Consider the following 18,259-nt stretch of genomic DNA (forward strand, 5'->3'; position numbering starts at 1 on the left):
TAACAATAATTTATAATAATAATAATAATAATAATAATAATAATAATAATAATAATAATAATAATAATAATAATAATAATAATAGTAGGGAACATCCTAAATTAAATGAAGCACGATCACTTAAAATAACATTTAAAGTAAATCTAATTTGTATCTTAAACCTAAGTTCGAACTAAAACCCACGAGTATGATATGTTCATATCTGCACAAGTACCTTTCAACACTATACTCATTTCGCAGTCAACTCACTCACTGCACTGGAACTACGACACATTTCACTGATTCTATCCCGATTTCACTAACACTTCAAAAACATTTCACTGTTCAAATACTTTGCACTGCCACTATAAACTATAAAGCTTCACTGACAGAAACACGTTTCACTTACACAACACACTTCACTGACACAACATAATTCTTCACTGATACAGCACTTCAATAACAAAATATCAATTACACCCTTTAAATACTGTGTATAATTACCGCCTATTAGTAAAGTCCTTAAGCCTATTTTTAAATACATTTTTGGTTGTTGGTAAAGCCTTTAGTAAGTCTGCAGGTAAAGCATTCCAGTCCCTGATAGTACGATTGAGAAAAGAAAACTTTTCAGTGTCCGTCCTCTGTCTTCTTTCCCTCAATTTATATGATGGATTACAATACTCAATAAATACTGTCACAGACAGAATGAGTGCACCTTATCCAATAAGTGGATGATAGTGCGAAACGGGCCGTATGGAATGAAGAATGTGACGCAATAAAAAGAGAGGTACGCCATCGTGCATTCTTGCAAAGAATTTGGGGCTGTGATGAAATATTGATGTCAGCTACAAGGCTGTTGCCCACGTTTCTCACTTTGTTTTCCGTTCTGTTAAGGAACTTAAGAGAATTTTGAAGCGGAAACGCTGAAAATGGACGTAGTCGTAACCTAAGCTACTACATGGGGAGGAGAAATGACGGAAGCGAGATCCGCAGCACGACTGAACTGCAGCAGAAATATTCGCCGACTATGTTAGAAGCCCTGCAGAACGAGTGGTGTGAAAGGGGACGTCGATATCCTCACTAGACAAGGGATCAGACTTGGACCTGGAGAGTGACGATTGAGTAAGCACGCCCTGAAGTATCCATGGCAACAAACCAAGGCTCTGATTTTGAAGGCTTTAATTTTAAAAAATACGTAAGTTTATGATGCAGGAGAATGGAGAAAGTTACACAACGCAGAACTGCACGCATTGTATTCTTAACCTGACGTAATTAGGAACATTAAATCCAGACGTTTGAGGTGGACAGGGCATGTAGCACGTATGGGCGAATCGAGAAATGCATATAGAGTGTTAGTTGGGAGGCCGGAGGGAAAAATACCTTTGTGGAGGCCGAGACGTAGATGGGGGGATATTAAAATGGATTTGAGGGAAGTGGGATATGATGATAGAGACTGGATTAATCTTGCACAAGATAGGGACCGATGGCGGGCTTATGTGGGGGGCAATGAACCTGCGGGTTCCTTAAAAGCCAATTGTAAGTAAGTGTAAGTTTATGATGTGTGTACCTGTCAACAGGTAAATGTAAATTTTCACAAACCTGATGAAAATGTATAATCTAGAAACCTACATCATACTCTGAGTAGTGATGAGGTGTGATTTGAAGATTTGTGATTTTTTTAATGTGATAGGTTTGTCACTGGTTCCGACTGTGACTATAGTTCCAAAATCACAGTTCCTAGAAATCGCCTCTCTGACTGATAATGTATGTGCTTCTTTCTTCTTGGTAGCAGTCATCTATGTGAACAAGAAGTCTCTGGGATGTCAGTCTCAAAGTTCGAGGTTTTCTTTTTAACATTTATTATCTTAATCTGTCTCTCACACTAGAAATATGATAGGCCTACATTTCGTGGAAGGTGGTTCAAAACTTGTGTGCAACTGCAGGTCTGTGTAAGTACTGACGTCCTGGATGGAAGGATCGAGATGAGCGATCTGATTTGGTAGAGTTTTAACCGAGAAATACTATAGGGAGAGAATCTTGTAGTTATCTGATATTCACAAAATCTTCCAGAAAATTCTGGTAGAGAAACTGATCTCGCCCTAGGCGACCGGTACCGAACCATGGTCGTGAGGGCCAAATAAAAATTTTATATCAGGTTGCCCAAGTTCATAAGATATCATTTTAGATCGCACTCCATCCTTTTCTTTTTTTCCTTCTCTTGAAAAAATGATATAAATGAAAGGAAAGTAAGATATAATGGAGAGTATTTGTGGACTTAAATTTGTAAAGTGTAGGGAGGTAAGTGTATTACGGCAAAAACATGTATCTTCCACTTCTGCCTGCTAAATGTATCATACGATTGAAGTTAAACTTTTCTTGAAAACCAGACGAGTTGGTAGACACCCTGCACCTTGGATGTGCGATGCCATAAAATTACTCATGACAGACAGAGACACTGCTTATCGTAAATACAGACGGAGCAAGGACGAATTAGATTTTAATACTTACAAAGTTTTAAGAAATAAATGTAATCAAGCAGTAAGAAATGCTAAATTACGCCATGCACATTCCCTTATTCTACCTTCGGTCAGTGCGAAAGAATTGTGGCGTAACCTTAATAACCTGGGTCTAACAAAAGCAAAGCCTCGGTTAGATAACATCAACTTGTCACTCAATAGTCTAAATGAACATTTTGTCACTGCTCCACCTGAACCATTACATAAGCAAGAGACTCTTGAATTTCTCAGATCTTACCCCCAACCTGTGTGGGATAAATTCTTCTTTAAATACATTAACCCGACTGACGTAATGAAGACGCTGCGACTTATGAAATCTAAAGCCCAAGGTATAGACAATATAAATATCACTCTCCTGTATAAAATAATAGATGTGATCCTGCCGACCGTCACACATATATTCAATGCATCTATTATGACTGGGTCCTACCCCTCACTCTGGAAAATGGCATTAGTGAAACCTTTACCTAAATCTAACACACCTTCTACAGTAAACCAATAGAGACCGATATCAATTCTTCCCACTCTTTCAAAAGCATTAGAACATATTGTACATGGACAACTTATGAACTATCTCGACGAACACAAACTCCTTGATGACTATCAATCGGGTTTTAGACATGGACACAGCACTTCTACAGCCCTACTTAAAGTGACTGAGGACATCCGTGAAGCTATGGATAGGGGTGAAGTAACGGCACTAACTCTTCTCGATTTCAGCAATGCCTTTGGTTCTGTTGATATCGACTTGCTTCTTGCAAAGATGAAGGCTTTGCATCTGTCAGACAATACCTTGAGCTGGATGGACTCCTACCTACGTGACCGCCAACAGTGTGTCTCACTTGATAATCAATTCTCCCAATGGAGATGCACAAAGGCGGGAGTGCCGCAGGGCTCCGTATTAGGACCACTACTTTTCTCTATCTACATTAATGACGTATCAAAGAACTTACAGTATTGCCGATATCACCTCTATGCCGACGACCTACAACTTTACATACATTCCAGACCCAATACGATCAATGAATCGATTGACAAGTTAAATTGTGACCTAGCCACTGTCTCCACTTGGGCGGCCAATTTAGGACTCGCACTTAATCCAAGTAAGACTCAAGCCATAATTATTGGACATAAGCATTTAGTTAACTCCCTTAATAACAGTAATCTTTCAGTTGTTACCCTTAACAACACGCTAATCCCTTATTCATCTGTCGTAAAAAATCTTGGCTTCTTTTTTGATAATAATCTAAGTTGGAATTTTCAAGTTAAAGAAACGATAAAAAAAATCTGTTCCTCCATTCACTGTTTGAGTCGCTTGAGAAACTTCTTGCCCCAGCAACTAAAACTTACCCTAGTGCAAACCCTAGTAACGCCGCACTTCGATTATTGTGACGTTTTGTTAAGTGACCTAAGTTCTGAATTGTCAGTCAAGTTACAGCGAGCTCAGAATATGTGCGTCAGATACGTGTGCAACATCCGACGGTATGATCACATATCACCGTCCTTCGCAAGTCTCTCGTGGCTCCGACTTAAAGAACGTAGAACTTTACACTCTTTGTCTTTACACTTTCGAATTCTGCACACTTCAACACCAAATTACCTTTCGTCTCGTTTCTCTTATCTATACTCTAACCACGACGTAAATACCAGATCACTTATCTGTGGCACGCTAAGTATACCTCTTCATAGAACATCTTGTTATTCATCATCTTTTACAATATCCACCTCGCGTCAATGGAATTCCTTGTCACAAAGTATTAGGGGCTGCAAGACAATAAACACCTTTAAGAACAGCTTAAAAGATAACCTTATTAGCATTTCACTCCAATCATACTGATTTAAACTATCACTGACTACATTGTTACTTTTTTCTTTAGACATCATCCTGATTGTGCTGTATTTTAATTGTCTCGTAATAATCTCTTTCTATTATCTAATATTATTTGAAATATATTAACATTCTATGTATTTTAGTTTAATTCTGCCACACAGTTTATTTCAGTGTTTAATTAATAGTTCATAGTATTTTGTTGTTTAATTTGTAAATAACTTTTGTATACATGTAACTCTCATCTAAATCAAATTGTTGGATTCTTTGTAAGTTCATGCATATGTGTATACACTTTTTGCTGGTTGAGTGGAAGAGAAGGCCTTACGGCCTTAACTCTGCCAGCTAAAATAAATCATTATTATTATTATTATTATTATTATTATTATTATTATTATTATTATTATAAATATCTTACAAGCAAACATTCTGATGGGGCAGATAAAGAAGTTACATTTTTTCTTCCACCATGTTAATAATGTCAAAACAAATGCTTATATAAATTTTGGCAACTCAATCGCAATTATAAGGCCGTCCAGAAAGTAATTTTCCCTGGAGCCGCTTACAAATAAAAGCGCAATATTGCATGAAAAGATTTGTTGAAATATACAGCGATTCTTGCGCTATTTGTCAACATATCCCGCACTGGAATTGCATGGGATCAATTTTTATATCTTTGTATCGTAGAAGTCAGTCGCATGGAATCGGAACCAGCGTTTGACAGCCGTCTGCACCTCTCTGCCGATCCCATGATATGACAAATGTCTCAATTCCTGTGGGAAATGTGTTGAAAAATCACTCAACAATTTTGCTGTGTCTGTTCCAATAATTTTTTTCCAACTGCCATTGGCGAATTAATTTTTTTACGGCCCCTGTAATTGCGGTCGAGTGGAGCACTTCCTTTGACATTATTAACATGGTGAAAGAAAAAAAAATAACTTTTTTATCTGCCTCCCCCCATCAGAATGTTTGCTTAGAATATGGTGCATTAGTTTCATTAACAGCCAATTTTAAAATAAAATCACAAATTTGTAAAGATGTATGGGGTAGACTAGGAGTGCTACTTTGCATTTTAGTTCCCATCTTGTTTCCGTAATTTTTTTATTATACCTGCATTACTTTATTTCTTACTTATAACACCTCTTTTCCTGTTAGAGTTATTGCTTAGTCACGTAGATTTAGACATTTGTAACAACTCCAACAGACTACGGTATAAGTCATGCATAATTTGATTATGTTCGCAGAGACGTGTTACATTTACGTTCACGGTTGGATATTTCAGGGTGCAGAGACTTGAGGAAGAATTGGCAGATACAGTTACGCAACTATAAGCATCTCAACATGACTCACTGGCAACTTAACCATTAATCCTAATTAGTGTATCTTGTTTATATCGCCTGTATCTGCTTATTACGGAATTCGATTGCGTCACAAGAATATCACTGTTGTCTATCACACGCAGTCATATAATGGTCAGAGTACACCCTTATCTGCCAATTTTTTTGAAGCCGAATTTATATTAGATTCAACCTTCAAAACGCTGAGAATTTTTGCATTGTGCTTTACTAATAAAAGGAAAAAGTTGAACTACACTTATTAATAATACACCATTGCACTCTCTCTCTCTCTTTCTTCACACAAATAACTCCACCTACCCATAGGTTTCAACCCCTAAATAACAAATAGTGGACGCCCCTTCCGTAAGCATGACCGCGCATGTGTGAAAGGGAGTCTAACTGCAGAATTGCAACATCGACGCTACCCCTATGGCCAATCGAATAGCAGTGGGCGTCACTATGACGACGCCAGTTCCCTGCGACGCAGATGGTACCTCTATGGCTGGAAAGGTGTTAGTGGCTTACGCTTGCGTAGAGAGCTGTAATGTGGGCGTCTTTATAATTCCAAAGTGGCGAATGTGGGACTGTGGTAAATAAACAGTACCGAATTTCAAAGACACCATACTTTGCTAATCATATTAATTATCTTCCTCTATGACAGCGTTTTTCAACTTGTTTCAACACGTGGCACACTAAAGTTGTAATTTAAAATCCCGTGACACACTCGTATAATCTAAACCAGTGGTTTTTAACTAGCGGGAAGTTTTTTAAATTATAAAAACAAATAAAAAACGAAAATTTTAAGATTGCTCCATATGGCATGTGGCGGAAAAGGTAGCAGTTGGGATTTTTGTCGGCGTTCTCCAATTTCCCATAGGCCTATTAGGCATCCACATTTTCCGTCAACATTTCTCCATTCCGTCATCATTCCCCGAACGCTGGCCTGGAGATGAGTAGAGCTGCCTGCCAGGAATCTGGGTACGCTGTGAACCTTAGTGTGGGTTGATAAAGCGCCTAGCTTGAGAGTCAGCGCAATAGATCTAATAAGGTCGCAGTGATGGGTCGTGGTGCCCCCCTTCCTTAAATTCAAGTACAGTACACTGTGTTTACTAAATGTTGTCTTGTGCCGCGTTCACTGAAAGTTTACTCTTATCGGCTTACGTTTTTACTTCCTTTCCTCTTTTATTTCGTCGGCCTGGGTGACGCAGTCGGGCCTTCTGTGCCCGACGTTGCGGGTTCGATCCCGGCTCAGGTCGATGGCATTTAAGTGTGCTTAAATGCAACAAGCTCTTGTCAGTAGATTTACGGGTATGTAAAAGAACTCCTGCGGGAAAAAATTCCCGGCGACGTTGATATAACCTTGGCAGTTGCGAGCGTCGTTAAATAAAACATAACTTAATTTTAATCCCTCTATAATTTCTCCAATTTTTGGTAAGACTTTCAGACAGTACATCTCACTTGACGATATCACATGCCAGAGGAAGAACAATTGTTTGTATACATCTGAAGTCTGATTAGTGTAATATGTTAATACTAGTCAGCGATGTTATGTAATGGAAGGGGAAAGAAAATGACTACCCTACCCCATTATCTCTTGGCTTAGTTGCCTCATGAGCGATGTCTTATTGGTGTCATGAGGTTCAAATCTAACTTCGGACAGTTGAGCCCTGAGATATTTGTTGTTTTATCTTTAAGTTCGGTGTAATTTTACACTTGGAAAAAAAAATCACTGAAATGAGAAAAAATGCTGAAAAATTTTGCAGGTTACGGTTAGGACACAAATGCAGGTATATTATACTTTACTTCTAGTCACTGTACGTATATCTTAAATATCGTAATCATGTATGAATTATAGTATAGTATACTATACTCTCAGGACTCAGGAGACTAAACAACAACAAGTCCTCAATAAATTCAAGATATTTGTCATTGCACCACTCTATTTTGTCTGATGTAACCATGAACGGCACTTGTAATAAGAATCAAACGAAAAAACAAGAACAATATTACGCAGTGAATGCCGCTTGCTTAGTACTGTAGTGTCCATATCAGCGCTGCGTTGTGTGGCAGGGTAATTTTTCTCGCGACAGTCAACGCTTTTGTTACATTGTTGCATACAGCAGAGATTTGCAAAATGAAAAACTATACACAAACTTACCACATTGTTGCATGTTGCTAATAGCTCCCGCAGTGCAACATGCAACAATGTGATAGGCATATGCATAATTCTTCATATGGGAAATCTCTAATGCATGCAACAGAAGTGTTGACTACCGTAAAAATATTACCCTGCCATACAAAGTCGCAAGGCTTCCTAACTGATATCTATACTGTTGCATGCGGTATTAACTATTTGTGTATATCTTGCTTGTTTTTTTGCTTTCTTCTGTTATTGTAGGTGCTGTTTAAGACTACATTAGACAAAATAGAGTGGTACAATGACAAATATCTTGAAGTTATTGACGACTAGTTGTTGTTTAGCCTCCTGAGTCCTGAGAGTATACAATTTATTGAGGACTACATTACAGACTTCGTGAAGTACTCTGGAATATCCGTAACATAAACTTCTAAAGCAATATACGGAATATCCTGGTACTATAATGTTTGATTCCAATGAGTGTAACTTGTTTATATCGTTTTAGTGTTGAAAATAAATAGCTTTTTACCTGTATTAATTCTGGAGAATTTCAATTATTCTTCACAAACACAGTGTATAATTGAGATGATGGAGCTTGAAACTTGAAAGAATAGATAAGACTAAAAGAGTCGGCCTCGGTAGCGTAGTCGGTATAGAGCTGGCCTTCTATGCTCCAGGTTGAGGGTTCGATCCTGACCCAGGTCGATGGCATTTAAGTGTGCTTAAATGAAACAGGCTCATGTCAGTAGATTTACTGGCATGTAGAAGAACTGCGGGACAAAATTCCGGCACACCGGCGGCGCTGATATAACCTCTGCAGTTGCGAGCGTCGTTAAATAAACCATAATTTAAATTAAGACTAAAAGATTTACAGAAATCTCCAGTCGTCAGATATTTTAGTAGTATTTAGTAGTATTTATTTATTCAACCTGGTAGAGATAAGGCCGTCAGGCCTTCTCTGCCCCTCTACCAGGAGATTCCAACTACAATATCAACAATAAAATTACAATTAGTATTAAATTTACAATTACAATTACAAACAATATTACAATTAGTATTAAATTTACAATAACAATAAAATCAAAGTACGAAAAGATTACCTGAATAATTAAAGCTAGATAATTTATCATAGAGAAACAAAGAATATTTTATATTTACTGAATTACAAATTAAATCTAGAATAACGAAATTGTATAGTGATGAAATTACTGATATCTTAGTCTTATTGTTAATATGATATTCGGTGAAATATTATCGCGATAGTTTGTATACTGTTTTGTTATTATTGGTAATGTGAGTGTGAAGTAAATTATTGAAATCAATATTGGACATTCTTGTATAATTGTAAATTAATAGATATCCATTATCACAATAATTCAATTCATTCATCAAAACTTTACCTCTGATTGAGGTTCTGGCTGATATGTACATCTATTATTAGGTAGTACATCTCATTTGACGATATTTGTCAGAGGAAGAACAATTGTTTGTATGCATCTGAAGTCTGATTAATGAAATATGTGTCTAATCCGCTATATACGCAATGGAAGGGGAAAGGAACTGGCCACCCTACCCCATTATCTCCTGGCCTAGTTGCCTCATAAGTGATGCCATGTTGGTATCACTTGAGAGGTTCAGACCTGTCTTCGGACAGTTGACTAACAACAACATCAAAACTGTTCGGTGAGCTGTTGCATTGAACATTGCCTTCTCCAACATCTTCGACGATGCCGTTTGTATTTTAGATTAGGATGAAATAAATTGCAGCAGAAATTTTTCAAAGCGACATCTTGCTTGACAAACGAACTTGCTGTTTTGGTGTAGGCTAAACAGTAATGTTGGATGCGTAGATTGTTGCAAGGCAGCATCGATCAACAAAATGAAAATTGGGAAATCGTGAAGGATGCTACATGAAGGACATTGCACCCTCGACGTAATCCCGCCTTTGATAATAATTGTTCATGCCATTCTTTTCTCTATTCAATTCCATTTTAAACGTAAACGTTTTTAAGTTCCGAATTTTATTCCACATTGGGTCTTAGGCTGTACATATTATTCAACTGCTGCTGCATGCTTAATTTAAAATTGTTAATTTAATATGGAAGAAATGTGACAGCTTAAATGTAGAAATTTCTGACTTACAGCAACGTAATGTTGGTCCGTCAGATGAGCACAGCATACGCCACTGAAAAGTAATGCGTAGTTTTAATATTATCGTATCGGCTTATCCAAGCTGCTGACTGGGCAGCCGTTTACGGTTACTACGGCTGAAGTACAATCGCGCTACGTGTCAAAACCCTATCACAGAGGTATTCAGCATCCAGCACGAATAGCTATCAAGTACCAAACAATTGAACGTAAGAATAACAACGATAAAAGAAAACAAGATCTGGTCAGAACATTCTTGATGATCCTGATTCTTCTATCAATCGAATGGATATTTCTGTCTAATGAGGGCTTTTATTTTCTCCTTAGAAATTTACCTCTCCAACTTCCTGCATTTTTTAATTTACTATCTTGTCGTAAACGACGTAGGCTAAGTAAAACTATCTCGAACAAATTGGACCATATTCTGCAGAAAGGAACCAACCCACAAACGAATTTAATGTCTCAATAATTAAATAATTCCAAGGATTCATATTTTGAACAGAGATACACCATGTAATATGCTTTAGATTAAAGCAGTAAGTATGTAGTTTTATTTACTTCTGAATTTATCACTCACGTTTAGCTTTAAAGTGCATTTCTCTCAGTTTAGATGTACATAATGTGGGTTGGTTTCTTTCTGCAAAATGTGGTAATGATGATTATGGCTGTTTAATTAAGGGGAATACATTAAATAACGTGACAAAAATGTGGGCTATGTGCGCAATAACTATTTCTCTTAGGTCTATAAGTTTTCATATATTAAGATGAACTGATTCTATTATTTACACAATTCCAGCGCCAGTCGAAAATTCTTCAAACAAAAATGTGACGGGCGATTTATGAAATCCCTTGGATATAGAGTGATATCTATATAATTTTTAGGTTAGATGAGTATGGATTTAAGTAAGGTGGCACGGGGGAATAACGCCAATCGAGGTAATAACGCCAACTATTCATATTTCGCGTAGTTTTCAAGAAACTCGACAGATGACAAACACTGTATCTAAGGTACACTTTTGTAGTCAGAATAGCAAAAACTCGTTCCATAAGCAGCCATTCTTCAGTTAGTAGGTGTATGTTTTGTGTGAAGTACTATTGTTGGAACGCTTCTTCTAAATTTTCAAAGGTATGCCTAAGTAAAGGTATATTATGAAAACCACGAGGCACGAAGTTTTTTTATTGGGTTATTTTACGACGCTTTACCAACATCTAGGTTATTTAGCGTCTGAATGAAATGAAGGTGATAATGCCGGTGAAATGAGTCCGGGGTCCAGCACCGAAAGTTGCCCAACATTTGCTCGTATGGGTTGAGGGGAAACCCTGGAAAAACCTCAACCAGGTAACTTGCCCCGACCGGGTTTCGAACCCGGGCCACCTGGTTTTGCGGCCAGACGCGCTGACCGTTACTCCACAGGTGAGGACGGCACTAAGTTCAACTTCTACTTCTGTTTCCATGGTTCTTTCTAATAATTATTGACAGTTGTTTCAACATTTCCATCTCCCTCTGTAAAATATACCCAAGCTCCTTAAGTTGGACAGTATGAACGAAGTGAGACAAGTAGCCTTTAGGCTAAGAGCTCACATAAATATTAAGATGATTCCCAAGGGCCTTCTTGTTTACCTCTTATATAGTTTACACTTCCTCCTGTCTTCCGTTTTTTTCTCTCTCTTTTTTTTACTAATGTCGAGCATATTGACTTGTAGCCATTTGCGCCACTGCCTTACTTTATGGCGATGATGATGATGATGATGATGATGATGATGATGATGATGATGGTGATAATGAATCCTATTCTGAAGCTGAGGCACCCATTAGGTCGGATTCTGTTAGACTCGTATTATAGGATAGCATATGAGTACGAAAGTAGGCAGGATGATGAAGATGAAGGTGATAATAATGGCGAATCCAGGGTCGGGCGCCGAAAGTTATCCAGCATTTGCTCTTAATGGGTGAGGGGAAATCCTCGGAAAAACATCAACCAGGCAACTTGTCCCAACCAGGATTCAATTCCGAGCCCGCTAGTTTCGCAGTCAGACATGCTGACCACTACTTCAAAGCTCATTGATTCATGATTGATCGTACTACGAGTGACGTCAGATTAAACCTGTCATGTAAAACATTCCAATTCTTCTTTCCTTTTATGTTGAATATACATTTTTTCATGCCAAAGATATATCTTGAAATTATCTATATGAATTTTGTTTTACGAAAACAAATTAACCAACACCGTCATGGAATATTAAAAAGTAACTTTAAATTTCCTCTGAATCGTTAATATATACAAGATTACACCTATAATTAACAACTTCTTCAGTAGAATTTTAGGGTTCAAAGGACCTATACACGCAAAAACTTCTCGGAGACTCATCTGTACAGATTAAACTCATGGAGGTCTGCCTGAATTAGATGATCGTCCATATACGCTTAGACGTATCTGGTAGAGCTAGACCTATAGTTCACACAAAAAAGTCGTAAAAGGCTGTAGAAATCAATCATTTCCGTGGAGAAATGCGATCGCTCGATAAATACTATTCCCTCATGGTTCTACGTTCATGGAAATGGTTGAATAGTTCCCAAATCTGTACTTTCATAGCTTGCCGCCATTTCGCTACAGAGAACTGCTTAAAACGAAACAAGGGCGAAATCTCGATCACATGCTCGCAGTATCGTTTGTTTCTATGTTTACTTTTTCTCACGCTTAATTTGAAAAGCGTTGCAGTTGGAAAAATTCAAGCAGATTCTGAACTCTTCAACTTACCTCAAGTCTTAAAGTTTCAATACTTTAAGCCCATACACGAGATTTGTTTGTGGATTTATTTTTGTACAGACTTAGCTTCAGGTAAGTCTCTGCGTGTATGGGGCCCTTTAAAGATATCAACATTAATTAATTTTGAGAACTAATGTACGTTACTACCAAAATAGAGAAACGAGAAAAGGACTGAAATTACACAAGAAGACACCAGAGATCTAGAGATGGGGAAGAAACATACAGATGTCAAAATATACAGTTAGAATTTGTTGTCTGTCAAAAGTAATGCTTGCTCATTAGTCATTTTAATGAAGGATAGCTGCTTTTCACAATCAATTGTAAGCATCTGCTATTGTATTTAAGATGGATATCCTGTAAATTACTTCCATTCCAGTAGCTTTCTATAACGTATGGCGACCTACCTCACAAGTAACATACCATCCCGTTATAAACGACTAATAGCTTTTCATATTTATACATAATATTTGAAACACTGAATTTTGTAAAAGACAGACTAACTTCCCAGACGAGCACAATATAGGAGACGTGTGTATTTATGAAAATGTAGTCATTCATCTCTACTTAAATAGTGGCGTCGTCAGTGGACTCGGGGTTACCATGCTGGTCATTGCATCCGAAGTTCCTGGTTTCAAACCAGACCATGGACGGTGGTAGGCTACAAAATGTTGTCCTGTTTTTTTTTTTTCGAGGAAAGTAGCCCAGTGGGCTCCGTGTCGTATATTTATTTACTGCTCTTAAAAGTTACAAAGTGCCTAGGGACAGGGCTCCTGAAAATTTTTGTCGGATATTTTTCCCACGTTGAATTTCGAGATTAAATAACCTCTGCCATTGAAAACGTCGTTCAATAAAACTAGTACTACTGCTACTGTATTACTGCTGCTGATACTGCTACTATCACTACTGCTATTACTACCAATACTACTACTGCTATTACTAGTAGTATTAATATTACTGTTACTGATTCTGCTGCTGCTACAATTACTAGTATTAATACTAAAACTGCTACTAATATCACTGCTACCACTAATGCTACTATTAATACTTATTTACTTACTTACTGGCTTTTAAGGAACCCGGAGGTTCATTGCCGCCTTCACATAAGCCCGCCATTGGTCCCTATCCTGAGCAAGATTAATCCAGTCCCTACCATCATATCCCACCTCCCCTTAAATCCATTTTAATATTATCTTCCCATCTACGTCTCGGCCTCCCCAAAGGTCTTTTCCCCTCTGGCCTCCCAACTAACACTCTATATGCATTTCTGGATTCGCCCATACGTGCTACATGCCCTGCCCATCTCGAACGTCTGGATTTAATGTTCCTAATTATGTCAGGTGAAGGATACAATGCGTGCAGCTCTGCGTTGTGTAACTTTCTCCATTCTCCTGTAACTTCATCCCTCTTAGCCCCAAATATTTTCCTAAGAACCTTATTCTCAAAAACCCTCAATCTGTGTTCCTCTCTCAAAATGAGAGTCCAAGTTTCACAGCCATACAGAACAACCGGTAATATAACTGTTTTATAAATTCTAACTTTCAGATTTTTTGACAGCAGACTAGGTGACAAAAGCTTCTCAACCGAATAATAACAGGCATTTCCCATATTTATTCTGCGTTTAATTTCCTCCCGAGTGTCATTTACATTTGTTACTGTTGCTCCAAGATATTTGAGTTTTTCCACCTCTTCGAAGGATGAATTTCCAACTTTTATAGTTCCATTTCGTACAATATTCTGATCACGAGACATAATCATATACCTAGTCTTTTCGGGATTTACTTCCAACCCTGTCTCTTTACTTGCTTCAAGTAGAATTTCCGCGTTTCCCTAATCGTTTGTGGATTTTCTCCTAACATATTCACGTCATCTGCACAGACAAGAAGCTGATGTAACCCGTTCAATTCCAAACCCTCTGTGTTATCCTGAACTTTCCTAATGGCATATTCTAGAGCGAAGTTAAAAAGTAAAGGTGATAGTGCATCTCCCTGCTTTAGCCCTCAATGAATTGGAAAAGCATCAGATAGAAACTGGCCTATACGGACTCTGCTGTAAGTTTCACTAAGACACATTTTAATTAATCGAACTAGTTTCTTGGGAATACCAAATTCAATAAGAATATTATATTTTTTTTGCTGTGGTCGTGCCAGAGAATCAGTCCCATTCCGAGGCTTATTGTTAGGTTTCGTAACAAGCTGTTTTTTATGGTGATGGGTTTATAGCCCTCCGCCCAACCCCCAAGCTGGAGGACCACCCCTTATCGGCTGTCCACGACTGCTTATTCAATATATTCGCAGCTACCCTCCATATCTGGAGGCCGTCTCCTCTATCCGCAAACTGATACTACTACTAATACTAATACTGCTACTAGTAATACTACTACTACTGTTACTGCTGCTGCTACAATTACTAGTATTAATATTAAAACTGCTACTAATACTACTGCTACCACTAATGTTACTATTAATACTAATAGGATTGTTGCTAGTACTACTGCTACTGCCTATTTTAATACTACTACTACTACTAATAGGTCTACTAACACTGCTGCTGCTGCTACTACTACTATAGTCGCGTCGCTCTTAATTCAGGCGGCCAATCATGTCGCAGGTGAGCTACATTTAAACGTGTGCGCTTTGTCATTCGCTGCTGATGACGTTATGCACTTCCTAATGCTCGATATATACTGAATATAATCGCCCGCCATTTGTTTTTTTTTTAATTGGCGTTCACAGAAAGCACACGAGAACGCACCGTTAAACATTATCATGTCATAGCTCCTATGAGAGTCAATCAATTGCGACGTAACTTTTAGGATTCATCGATAAATGTCTAAGGAAAGCATAGAAAAAAATTCTAAATCAAAATATTTTTTGGAAAGTGAGAGAAAAATGATTAACTTCGAAGTGAGCCGTCCAAAATAGACACTGACATGATAAGCTACAAACTTTCATATTTTTCAGTTAGATAGAGAATCAAAGCTAGAGAAATGTTTAGAAATAATGGAAATTACTTTAAAAAGTGGCTGCTATTAAAAATCTTTACTGGTTTGCGAGTTACGGCAAATTAAAGAAATGCTCTCCCCCCCCCCCCCCGGCGATCTTTCGTGTGTAGAATGACAACTTTTGTCTGTTAGAACTGCGAATTCTCATAGAAATCATCGCTCTGACTTCAAATTTGTTTATTGCTTAAGATTTTCGAGTTAAGCGCGAGTTTTGAAATGTAATTAAAATTTTTCCAGTACATAAATAAGCACACGAGGACACACCGTTAAACATTATCATGTCTTAGCTCGTATGAGAGTCAATCAATTGCGCTGTAACTTTTAGGATTCATAGATAAATATCTAAGGAAAGCATAGAAAAAATTTCTAAATCAATTTTTTTTTTTTTTTTTTTTTGGAAAGTGAGAGATTAAACACTAGCATGACATACTTTGAAATTTGGAAAATGAAAAGAATGTCATAGTAGTCTTTAAATTTATTATGGGTATTACTGTCACTATTATTATTATTATTATTATTATTATTATTATTATTATTATTATTATTATTATTATTATTCATAAAATCCATAGAAATAGGGCGCCTTGTGTGGAGGAACAGCACTCTAGCACTTGAGCCACAAACTTTATAACCTTTCTCTTCTTACTGTGAGTAATCTTGGTGAATCTTGTATTCGTACCAGACATCGCTTATGCTTTTATATAAGGCAATACTAGGATAATCTCACTAAGGCAAATTATTGAAAAGAAAGTAGCGAAAGTCCAAGAAACACATTTAATCTTTCTAGATTTTGAAAAGACGTACGATTCTGTCCCAATCAGTAGACTCTGGAATTCAATGAGAAGAATGAATGTTGTGAATCCCTCATACGTCTCATTAAGAAACTATATAAAAACTGCAGGGCAGTTGTTAAGTGCGGTGGATGGCTATCAAATGAGTTTGTTACATCCAAAGGTCTGAGACAGGGATGTGGAATGTTTCCTACCCGTCCAAGATTTACTTAGATTCAGTTCTTGAGAGTAGAGCCATGGGAATTCAGATTGGGCATAATGTCATCCACTCACTTTTATTCGCAGATGACCAAGTGGTAATCACTCAATATCATGACGGTGCGAACTTCTCAGTGAGAAAATGATTTGATGTATACAGTATTGGAGGACTCAAGGTCAATTTCACAAAAACTGAATATTTAGTAGTAGGAGGAGAAGGGGTAGACTTGGATCTCTCATTTGGTACAATAAATGTAGTGGATCCACAAATGAGGAAATACTGAGAAGGAAGTGGATAACAGAATTGCGCAGGCTTGATCAACTTCAGACAGTTATGGAGCCGAGATATCCGACTAGAAATAAAGAAGATGATTTTAAATGTTACTGTTGAGAGCATTTTATGGTATGGTGCTGAAAGATGGATTTTAACGGATCGGATAAGAGCTGTAGAGATGGATGGCTTATGGAGAAGTTTACGTATTTCTCGAATTGAAAAAATAAAAAATGAAACCATCCTAGAAAAAAATGAATGTCCAGGATACCATCGTGGATCGCTTGGAGACTCGATCTCTACAGCAGTATGGTCATGTCCAGAGGATGTCACAGGAGAGATATCCCAAGAAATTAATAAACCGGTCTCCACATGGAAAAAAGGTCGTCCAAGATTTACATAGAGAGGAAATATTAATAAAGTTACGGAGTCTAGAGAACTACATGAAAATTTGTGGAAAGATAGATCAGAATGGGGAAAGGAAATAGAAGCAAAGCAAGCAATACTAGGATTCAACTAACCTTTTGACCACACAAAACAAATGCATTTTATCCGATTTGTACAAGGAGTGCATGAGCTGCTACACTTCGATTGACCTCTTCTTCCTGTGCATTCCTCTTTCAACTACCAAAATAACTTGCGACGACGACAATACTACTGCTTAATTTGTGAAATTATAAGTGAAGTCTAATGCCTTAGTTTTTGGGATGTCAGGAACAAGTGCGCTTTACGGGAGATCAAGGGAAGTGCAGTTAGCTTTCAGAGAAAACGTCAGGATTCAACAAGGATGAGGGGAGAAGAGATTATGCTTTCATCACCACAGGGCACTCTTTTATCGCTAACGGGTAGAATTAAGGGCCAGAAAAGTTACAATCTAAGTAGTTGGTGCATGAGCGGCATAAAATAATAAAAATGTCAGAAAAGAAAATGAAACTTAAAATTAACATCTTGTAATATAATAGTTTGGTGATGTAATGTTGGTATATTGTGTTTAGTGTGATGGAAATCTGTTTAGGAGAACTTGGATATAGAGGTCAATTAGGAAGTTGTATAACTGAAACGGATGATAGGAAATTTAAAACATTGCCTACTTAATTGATATAGACATCCTTAGAAGTTTATGGTAAAGAAGTAAATCTTAAAAACGATGTAGAGAAGTTCTGAAAGATTATATTATTGAGGGTAGTTACAATTATTAGATATAACTACTGAAGCTTTCCTGGCGACGTGATAATTCGAAATTTTCTCGGGCTTCCAGCCAGGTCATAAGTTGATCCACCGACGT

This window comes from Periplaneta americana, chromosome 12 (assembly GCF_040183065.1).
Source record: "Periplaneta americana isolate PAMFEO1 chromosome 12, P.americana_PAMFEO1_priV1, whole genome shotgun sequence".
Lineage (NCBI taxonomy): Eukaryota > Metazoa > Arthropoda > Insecta > Blattodea > Blattidae > Periplaneta > Periplaneta americana.